Source organism: Desmodus rotundus, chromosome X (genome assembly GCF_022682495.2).
Source record: "Desmodus rotundus isolate HL8 chromosome X, HLdesRot8A.1, whole genome shotgun sequence".
Classification (NCBI taxonomy): Eukaryota; Metazoa; Chordata; class Mammalia; order Chiroptera; family Phyllostomidae; genus Desmodus; species Desmodus rotundus.
This window is the reverse complement of record NC_071400.1, coordinates 91,529,940-91,540,727: the sequence shown is the minus strand read 5'-3', so window position 1 is coordinate 91,540,727 and position 10,788 is coordinate 91,529,940. Positions and strand designations below refer to the sequence as shown.

General features: G+C 41.2%; 1 protein-coding gene across 4 annotated transcripts in view; it reads left to right on the top strand.

Moving 5' to 3' along the window:
* Positions 1–8,351: 8,351 nt before the first annotated feature.
* The window catches only part of CDKL5 (cyclin dependent kinase like 5), a 154,973-nt gene continuing 152,536 nt past the window's right edge, over positions 8,352–10,788 (top strand). For 3 of the 4 annotated variants that reach the window (XM_053917324.1, XM_053917322.1, XM_053917323.1), the window contains exon 1: positions 8,352–8,457. The gene's annotated coding sequence lies outside the window, so the exon portion shown is untranslated. The remainder of the gene's footprint in view (positions 8,458–10,788) is intronic. The other variant, XM_024569880.3, reaches the window with a different exon arrangement.

The following is a 10,788-nucleotide window of genomic DNA, read 5'->3' as shown; positions in this document are numbered from 1 at the left end:
TTCCATTCTATGGATATACTATATTTTATTTATTCATTCATGAGCTGATGGACATTTTGGTTCTTTCCACTTTTTTGACCATTATGAGCAATAATTGGTAATCTCGTTAAATCTTGGAATTTTATAATGAGAGATTTTGCTTCTATGTTAGTGATGGATTCATTGGTTACTTCATTATTAAAGTATAAACTGCCAGGAAATATTACATATAATGCACTGACATCCCTGTATTGGCTGGCTTTAATGAATTTGTCAGGTGTTTTTCTTAGAACTACTTTTGAAAAGGAAGAGGGTAGTGTGGGGAACCATTCCAAGTGTGGGAAATGTGGGTCAGCCCCCACTCGGAAAGGCCAGTGGGGAGCAAGGTTGGCGGGCAGGACCCACGTCCATGGATGAGTTCTCCAGTGGGAAATCAGGACTGCATTGTGCCCAGACTGCTATGAGACTTGCTCTTGCTGAAACTCCCTCACCCTGAATTGAGGAAGCAAATGTTTACTGAGTATCTTTATCTTTACAGAATCTGGGCTAGACCCTCCAGGTATGGGACAAAGCCCTTTCAACCATTTCTCCTTTTACATTGCAAATGTCCTCCTTTGATGTATTCAGTGACATCCACTCTGTTGTCAGCAAAAGATAACCACCCAAGACAAACCTTCGTATCGTAAAAGAGGACCTTCTTTGATGTTAAGGGCCTGAAAAACCTATAAAGGCTGGTCAAGGCAAGGCTCTTGGCACTCCCCCCTTGAGGGAGTGGCCAAGGCGATCAGAGGCACTCTCCTCTTGAGAGAGTGGCAGCACCGTCCCTTTTCCCCCACAGGACCTCTGTAGTCCGTGTGTATGTGTATTGGAATACTGAAACCTCAACAGCAGATCTTGCGGGGCCGAGATCTGTATCAGGGTAGGAGAGCACTAAGGGTACTGAATCTAGAATGATATGGAGGATGTGAAAAGGGGCAGAAAGGGAAGCTGGGACCCCTAAAACTATAACTATATATATGGCCTGGAACAGGTTTAAGTCAACTTTTGGAAGGTTCTATGGTAGAGGTGATGGCTGGAGTCAGTGGAAAATCTTACAGACATGTTTGGAATAATAAGTATTGCTATTTTGGGATTATCATGGTGATGCAAGTTAATGATTTATGCCATGTGTGTGTGCATGAGTATATTTATTCTTAGTCCTAGTTAAAGGTGGAAGGAATACAGAGGCTGGCTAGCAGTGATTTGGTCATGACTTTGTGTGAAATCCTGAATTTGAAATCATAAAGTAACATATATTTCTATCGAGATAGCATTTTCCCTGACTTTTTAATCAAAATTTTCATAATACTAGAAGTTTAAAGACTTGCACAGTGAACATGTATATATGCCCACTACCCACATTCTACAATTAACATTCTATTCTATTTTCTTCATTACATATCCATCCATCCCCCCCTCTAGTGATCTATCAATCCATGTTGTTTTTTTATACACTTCAAAGTAACTTGCAGTCATCAGTACACAAAGTAGCATGTTTTGAGGTCTGTCTTAAAATGTGGACACTTTTTTCTTATTTTAGCCTATCTTGTAAAAGTTATATTTGACAAATATATGAAATCAGGTGAACTTGATCTTTTGTCATTATATTAAAAGTGAAATAAATCTATGAGAATTTGGTGGAGAAGTTGCTGGAGAAATAAACTGTTCAGATTGTGCTCTGTGATACATATTATTTAATGTGCTTCAGATCAAATCTTTGTCTTCACTTGAGAATGTAATACAAACTTATACATTTTCAACTGAATAGTTGTGTCTCTTGACAGTAAAAAGGCTGACAAATGAATAAAATAAGCATTGTACCTTTTCATTTCCTTAAGTATGTTGGAAGCCATATTGGTTTTTATCTGTAAAACTGGTCAAGAATTTCTTTTAGAGAAATGAAATCAAGAGTCAAGGCAATTGTACATGTAAATCAGGTTCACTCCAGCGCTCCTATACCTTTTTACTCCAACCTACCTCTTCCAAATGGTATAGCCTCAATTACCTAGTCACTTTGTGTTCATCTTCCTTTTCTTCTTCTTTTTTAAAAAATGTATATTCTTCAGGTAATTGTCTGAATCCTTAATTTTCCTCTATCATGTATCAACACACCACAAAATAATGTGGGAACTCATTGGCCAGTTTGTTGATTCATTCATTCTTTCAACAAATACTTATTGAGTGTCAGGTCACGTGCTAGGCACTGGGAAAACAAAAATGAATAAGACATAATCTTTATTTTCAATGCAAAGTGATTAATATGGTACATTGATCAATACAGATGACAAAACTGGATAATTGAGGCCTGTTGGAAGATTTTTCCCACTCTTACAATGACAATAACTATTGCTCTTCAACCAACCTCTGCTTTATTTTGTGCAGTCACCAAATAGGATCAAACACAGAAGACCAATGTTATACTAATCACTCATTATTGTATCAAAACATTTTAAAAGAGCAAGAATTATTTTATGGATTTGAGCAGTAGCAAGATCAATATGTTTCCCACTATATATGTTTTTATATAACTAGTCCAGAATTCGAAGGCACCTTATAAATAGTCTGTAAAATTGTATTGAATCAGGTCTGAATTAAACCTAGAAGATGAAAGCTACAGGCATTTTATTACCCTTTTAGTATTTAGACTGTAGGAACTCATTTGTTTCATTTACAAATTAAATGATGTGAGTTTTAGTTTTTCCCATTTTTAATTGAAACCTTGAGATAAGATAATATACATTATATGTTATATCTCAGCCTATCTGCATATTTTCAAGGGAAGGGAGTCATTTGGGGTCATTTAAAATTTTCAAAACACTTTGAGGGAAGGATATTAGTAAGATGCTTATTGAGTCACCTCACACTTGAGCTAAACAAGTAAGCAAAGGCCAAAAATGAAATGGACAACAGTGCTGCTTCACTCCTATACCTTCATGCATATCATTAGCATCGATTCTTATAAGAAGATAGTAACTGTACTTTGATGGTTTTGAAAGGCAGAAAAATGTCTTCCTTGCATAGCTCTTGTGGGAATAAATGAGGCAGTGTAAGGAAAGTTCCTGGCATATAGCACTATTGCATAAATGGTTTCTGTTGCCGGAAGGTATAGTTTAGCAGTTAAGGATTAGGCTTCTGGAGTCAGTTGCCTGGATCTGCATCCTGGGTTCACCACCTACTACTTGCCTTGGTAAGCTTGGATAACTACAGTCTTGTCTGTAAAGTGGAAATATAATTCATTTGCATTAATTAGCTATTGCTGCATAACAAATTACCCTCAAACTTAGTGGTGTACAACAATAAACTTTTGTTGTCTCATAGTTTCTGTGAGTCAGAAATTCAGGAGTGGGTTAGCTGGATGGTTTTGGCTCAGAATCTCTCATGAGGTTGTATTCAGGATATCAGACAGGACTGCAGTCATCTGAAGGCTTGACTGGGGCTGAAAGATCTGCACCCAGGATGGCACACTCACATGGCTGTGGGCAGTTTCTTACTGGCTGTTGACAGGATGCTTCAGTTCCTCACCCCTGATCTCCATATAGGGTGTCTTGAGAGTGTCCTCACAACATGTAACTGGCTCCCCACTATACTGTGTGATTCAAGCGAGAGAGTAAGGAGGAAGCTGCAACACCTTTTGTGAGCTAGTCTCAGGTCATGACCACCTATGACCATCACTTCTGCCATACGTTATTTGTTAGAAGTGTGTCATTGAGTGTAGCCGACACTCAAGGGGAGGAGAATTTAACTCTATATTTTGAAGGGAGGAGAAGGGGAAGTTCATGGGGATATCTTAAAACCACTACATGACTGCATAGGGATATTGTAAGGATTAAATGAGATAATCCATGCAAAATGTTCAGCATAATGCCTGGCACACAGTAAGCCCTCAACAAATGTTGATTTATACTATTTCTAAAGAAAGATCAATAGACTGCTGTTTACCTAGGGAAATTGGTTTCATCTGGATTAAGACAGCAACACATGAAAAATTAATTTATTGGTATTTAAAAATTATGTAGAATTATGAATGTTCAGTTGAAATAGGCATCTGAAGCAACAAGTATTTCAGACATACTCCCTGGCTTTAAGCCTCTTTCATAATTTATTGTTCAGGGTGTTGGGGAGGAAGAGGAACTGGATGTTACTACTGCCTTTATACCTAAAATCATCAGGTCAGGCTGTCCAGAACTATTAAATGATTTAGGCCAAATGGAAAAATGCTAGCATTACTCTCCATTATGTGCCCCAATTCTCACTGGTTTTTTTTTTCTTCTGCTGTTATCTATAAAATTAGCTGGCTTGCTTCTTACAAAGCCAAAGACAGCACATCTCCATTATCTCTTATTAGATACTCTTTTTGAAATAAAAAGCCCTTCTACATCAGTAACAGCATCCATTAGCACCACCCCACTCCAGCTCCTTGGATACTGCTGATCTCAGATGATGATCTGAGCATACGAGACTAAGGTAGACCAGAGAGTCAACAGCCACCCTAGTGGATTGAAAATGGTCACTTTGGGTGCCTCGAGTCACAAGCCTGGCAGATTATGATGGTGGGAAGGGTGGTGGTAGGAGAGGATGGGATTTAAATCAAACACAACATTTGAGTTTTAAACTGGATTGATTTTTAATAGTTGAAAAAGACCTAAGATTTCTTAAAATTGTCCAAGATGTGAAGGGACACAAAAGACAAATTTGCCATAAAAACATGATTCAAAGTAGTGATTGAAGAAAAATAAATTGTTTTAGTTTATAGCCCATGGAATTGAGCCTGCTCAATAACTGCTAATCCTTATAAAGCTCTTACCATGGGATAGGTACTCTGCTAAGTATTTAAAAAATAATTATTCACAAAGACCTATGAGGTGAGCACTATTATTATCACCATTTTACAAAGGGGAAGTTGAGCAATTTCTCCAAGGACATAACTAGAGCTGGCATTTGAATGTAGGTGATCTGGCTCCCGAATCTATGGTTTTAGCCACCAAGCTGTACTGCCTTGCCGGCCATCCATTTTCATACGGCATTCTATTCTGGTGTGGTTTTCCCTTTTGAGTCTTTTAAGGCTGATGTTCCTGTTCTTGCTACACTGTTTGTGGTTAAACTTAGTGCCTGGAGGACAGGGATAAAGGTTTTAAGAGTTTAAAATGAGGTATTGGACTTATATTTCTTAAATGACATTTTCCCAAATGGCATGAACTTTAAATGAAAACATGTGAGACCTGACAGTCTGATTTAAGCTCTGAGCAGGGCCAAGGAATAACTAATGCTCACCTTTCCATACAAACACTGCAAATTTACACAATGATTTGATTCTTAAGCTTTTCTTCTCCTAGATCTTGATTGCACTTTGAGGTCTGGTTCCAGATGGGTGCTTCGTAAATGCTTTTTGACAATGATTAGAAGGCCAATTTAGTTTTCTAGACTTGCCCCACATATATTCAGGATAAAAATGTCTTACATCTTGATGACCACCTGTTTATTTATTATTGAGACACCTAATGAGTAGAGCACATGGGATCTGACATCTGTAGCATGATACTTCTGAGGCATCTAATAGAAACTCTGACACAAACTATTTTAAACCCATGGAAAAGGCAGAATTTGTTTAATTAAGCAACTCAGTGGTGTCATCAAGAATCCAGCTTTTGTTTTTTTATTTCTATTTTTCAACTGTGCCTTACTTAGTGTATAGGCTTTGATCTAACGCTGGTTTTCCTTCTAGACATAAAATGGCTGCCAGTGGGAACCAGGCTACTTGCTTCCTTGTTCATCTAACAGGATAGAGAGGGGAAACCTCTCTCTCAAACCATAGGATGTTGAGTCCTTTCCTTTAGTCTAATTGGGCCACACATAGATTAACTAAGACTAATCAGCACTTACCTCCCTGGGAGTGTGAACACAGTTTGCGTTCTATTAGAATGAGGAAGGAGCAAATAGATGGTGGGGAGGCTCTGAAACTATTTCTCCATCTGGAAATGGTGACCTAACAGAGACTCTTAGAGAAAAACATGAGATTCAGCAATAATGTATGTAGGGTTGCCAGATTTAGCATATAAAAATAGAAGATGCCCAGGGAAATTTGAATTTCAGATAAAGAGCAAATAATTTTTTGTATAAGTATGGGCAGCTTTCTCTACAAACACTAGAAATTTACACATTGATTTGGGTCTTACACTTTTCTCCTAGGTCCTGATGCATTATGGGGTCTGGACCCAGAGGGGCATTTCAAAAAAAAAGAGGTTTTTTACAATGATTAGAAAGCATATTTAGTCTTCTACCCTTCTCCCACATGTATCCACGATAAAAATACATACTTATTCTAAAAAAATATATTCATTGTTTATCTGAAATTCAAATTTAATGGGCCTCCTGTATTTTATCTGGCAACTCTAAATGTATGTAATGTTCTTGGCACATAGAAGGCATTTGTTCAGTGATATTAGTGTTCTTTCTACATAAGAAAAGAGCTCAGCTAAATGGCAACATGGTACTTCTTAATTCATACTAACCTTCTAGAAAAGATATAATTTTGACCGAAATTGCAATGAACTGACCTGGATGCAGCTCCAGGAAACCCTTCACCACTATTCATAACCAAATTAAACCAAATGTCACTAAGTGGAAGATTATATTTGTATATCTGAGATGGCACATTATAAAGGATCTAATATTACCACTTAAAACTAAACTGGACCTACATCAATGGATATTTAGTTATTATTTTTTCCTTGTTCTCATTCTATACAGATAAATCATTCTTCACGTAACATACAGGAATAAAAATGAAATGATTACCCCAGGAATTCTGGCTTCAGGTGGGTGAAGCTTGAGGTCACAGCAACCTTACTTTGCATCTGCAGGAGGCAGGAGACTTTGCAGAGCTCTGCTGTTGCCTCTGACTCCATTTTCCCTCACTGTTAATTCACTATTCTTACCTGTAAATTTTTCTAATATGCTTCCTGAAAAGCTGAAGAGAAAGCAGGCACCTTTATTTCCTCATCAAATATTCACCATGTTTATGAAAAAGAAAACCCTCTTGGCTTGGCACAGTGTGGCCAAACCTAGCATATTGTTACATACTGTTACCAGATTCATGACAGGAATAGATTGTGAATTTTATTCAAGATATCTATTTCCCATTACAGTACAGTACTGCATACTTCTAATTTGGTGGCTGCTATGACCTCATACACTGCTTATTTATATTGCTTTTCTGAAAAAACCCCCCCTATTTTCCTCTTTGCTTTTTAAAGTGGAGATTATTATGCATCTTTACATAGATTTTCCCGCGATGTCTTTTAAAAATTATAATTATTCTTAATTTTCAAACGGTGGCGTTGGAAATGTATCTCCTTCCATTTCATCACCTCTTATCCTCATTGGAAACCTGATCCATGGTAGGTATTAAAATCTTTACATTTTTACTGGTTGGGCGATGACTTCATTGCTTTCATGCCCGCTGGCGGGGCGGGGGGGGGGGGGCGGAATCTTGTGTGGTGGAGCATTGGACTGAAACGGAGCTGTGGGTCGCTGCTGCTGCTCCAGCAGCCGTTTGCATGCATCTAGCTGCTGTGTAAGGAATCCTCAGGCTACTCGTTCTTTGCTCCGAAGGGATTGCAGGCTGATGGTTGAGTGTACGTGCGGATGTGTGTATATGTGCGTGTGTGGATGATCGGGTAGCTGCAACAGTTGGACAGCAGCAGCAATGGACTGCGATATTGTTTTTTACCAACGACAGGGATAAACCGTCTTTCATCGTTTATTTCCAAGCAGTGCCTCGGTTCCGGCTCCAAACGTGCTCTCCCCGCTCTTCCCGGACCCCCAGCCCCACGTGTCCGTCAAGAGGAAGACCAGGATAGCAGCGATGCAGGCAGGATTCCCCTTTTTTTCCGCAGTGACAGGCGGATTCCCGGGCCGCCTCGGCACCCCACCCCTGCAGCCGCCCCTTTCCCAGTCACGATCTCCCCCCCCACCAGCGTCCCTCCCTCCGCACCAACCGCTCTCGGCTCGGGCCCCGCCCCTCGCAGCCACCCAACCCAGGTTGCTAGGGCCTGGAGAGGCAACCAAACTGGTGCGCGCGGGAGGTGAGGCGCGCGCGTGCGCGCGCAGGCGAGCTTATACAAGGAACCAACAGTCTTTGGCTTGGAGGACCGGAGCACGAGCGGAGCGGGCGGGGCACGCGAGCCCGAGCCCGAGCCCGAGCACGAGCGTTCTCTCTGCATTGGCTCCTACTAGAAGTAGGCGGGGTCTTAGGAGCTTTCTCATTTGCCCGAATGGATGGCTGGGGCGGGGCAGTTAGCAAATTAGGCTGCGCGTTCGCTTCTGTGAGAGGGCGGGGCCGGAGGTTTCGATTAGTTGTTGCTGCCTCTGGGCAAGGTAAAGCGGTGACGGCGGCCTCGGGAACTGTGGGGTCCCCGGCCGGAGGTGGGGGCTCGCCAGGTGAGTAGTTGCGCCGCCGCTTGCCCGCCCGGTCTTCTTGTCCACACATCGGTCCCGCGACCACCCAGCTTCTCCCTAGAGAAGGGGACCCACCCGGTTCCCCCGGGCAGATGTGAGAAGGGGCGGCGACGCGGCGAGGGCGCCCCAGTCTGGAGTGGCCCCTTCTCAGCGGCCCCTTTGTATCCCTGGAAGGGCTTCCCCGCCGAGGGGCTGCAGCTGTGTTCTGGGGTGTGAGGAGAGGAGATACAGAGGAGGGGCGGCGGGTCGAGGCCGCCCCCCAGGACTTCCCTCAGCGGTGGGTTTTGGGCTGTCTCTGCCGCCCCCGCGGCGCTGGGTCCCTCACGCTGGCGGCGAGGGAAGCCCCTTCCCGCGGGCGCCGAGGAGAAGCCTGTGCACCGGAGCCCCCTCCCGAGTTCCGAGGGAGCCCGGGACCCGCCGGGGGCAGTGAGCCGCGTCCCCGGCCCTGCTGACCTTGGCTGTCCGAAAGGGTGGACGAGAGACCCGCCGCCTGCCCTGCGTCTCCTCCAGCCTTCCCCGGACAAGTTTCAGGCGTTCCTATGAAGTTCACAACTGGCATAGTGAGGGAAAACAAAATTGGCCCTTTACCAGACCTTCGTACCCTTCGTACCCTCTTAGAAATTAAACCCTGGGGTTTGGAACCATCTCCCAGAACGAACAGGTACTGCTTGCATTGACTCGTCTTGTGCCCACGTTGGGAAAAAAAAATAACGTGAACATATTTCAGTGTAAAGGCGGATCTTCCTTGAGGGTTTTGTTTTTCGCTGCACTTGAGTGTTAGAGCACAGATGCCTGAATAAGAAAAACCTGACCTTAGTTATCTTGGATTAGACGGATGCTGTGATATTTATGTAGATGCAGATCAGTGTTCTGTTTAACACAATCTATTTTAATTGGCTGAAATGTAAGCTGATTTTAGAAAGTCTCGCAGACACAGAATAATTTCTTTACGTGCCTCTGAATTTGGTTTGTTTGGACGTAATTGTTATGTAGTTAATGTGAAATATTACATAGATTAATTTGTCTGAGAGCATTTGACTGAAACAGGAGGCATAAATATGTATAGAATAGGATTCACGTTTTAGGTAACATCTGCTGGAACATTTCCAGCTTGTTCCTTTCTTGCTGTAGGGTTACAAAAAAAAGATCTTCACTGAGGCTATTCAGAATTATATGCGAATGACATTTAGATGTAAACTTGTTTTTAATTTCTTTAAGGGTTTTAAAATGTTTTATTCATAAAATGTGAAGAAGCTATGTTTACTTGTCTATGTTTAGTGTTGAGGGGGGTAGTGTAATCTTATATTTAACAACCCAATTAGGTTTTATTAATAATACATTTTTAAAAGTGTGTGTCTTTTTGAGAACATGATAGTTAAGTACCTTAGCAATCTTTTTAATTTCTTTATTAAAATTACTATTTTAGGTTTGAGCATTTTTGGCGTTGACACTGGAATAGGAGTAAGGAAGCCTGCAGCAGTATTACCAGTTTGACACCATCAGTGGGTGTTTCTGTTGACAAATGCAGAGAAGAGAACATTTGGGAAGGAAATCTTTTTTGGGGGGGGTGGGGTGTAGGGGTGGGGGATGAAGGGGGAAGGAGCCAGGAGACAGAAGCTGTAGAACTAAAGCTGCCAGTACAGTGTATGCTGAGCATTTCACAAGTACAAGAAAACCTAATTAGGGTAAAAAAATTTCAGCTGGATTGTATTAAATAATAGAACTCCAAAAGAGGCATGCTAAATACATTCAATCATTCCAAGAATGTTAAATAATCTGTCATTTCAGAGGAGTTTGGAGGGTCTTCAGTTGGAAAGACTGTCAAATCCCTTTGAATCATCTTGCCTTTTTAACATAGTGCAATAATTAATTTGATATACATAACAGTTTGTTTTAATTTTGCTTATTTAGCATGTTTCCTAAGCCTAATTGTTTTAAAAAATAAAACTTGATGTATTTTTAAATATAATTAGAAATAAGGATTCTTTCCCCAGAGAGGGTTCAGTTTTTTCCTGCTCAGATTTATAATTTTCAAAATGTAGGGGCTTGTGGTAGGGATTTTTTTATTTCTTTATCTCAGGCTTTTGATTTTTATTTATGCATGTTCCCTGGGCTAAATCTGCCATTATTTTCATTGTAATTGTCTTGGAGTTATTTAAACCAGAGTGTGGCATGCGTCTACAGTATGCCCTGGGGTTTTAAAAGAAAAGGCTCCCATTGAGGGAAATTGCAGGACCATCTCGCATAGATGAGTAATAGAAGGTTGACTGACTGTGAATCAGATGTATTTATTCTGTTCCAACTATGCTGCAT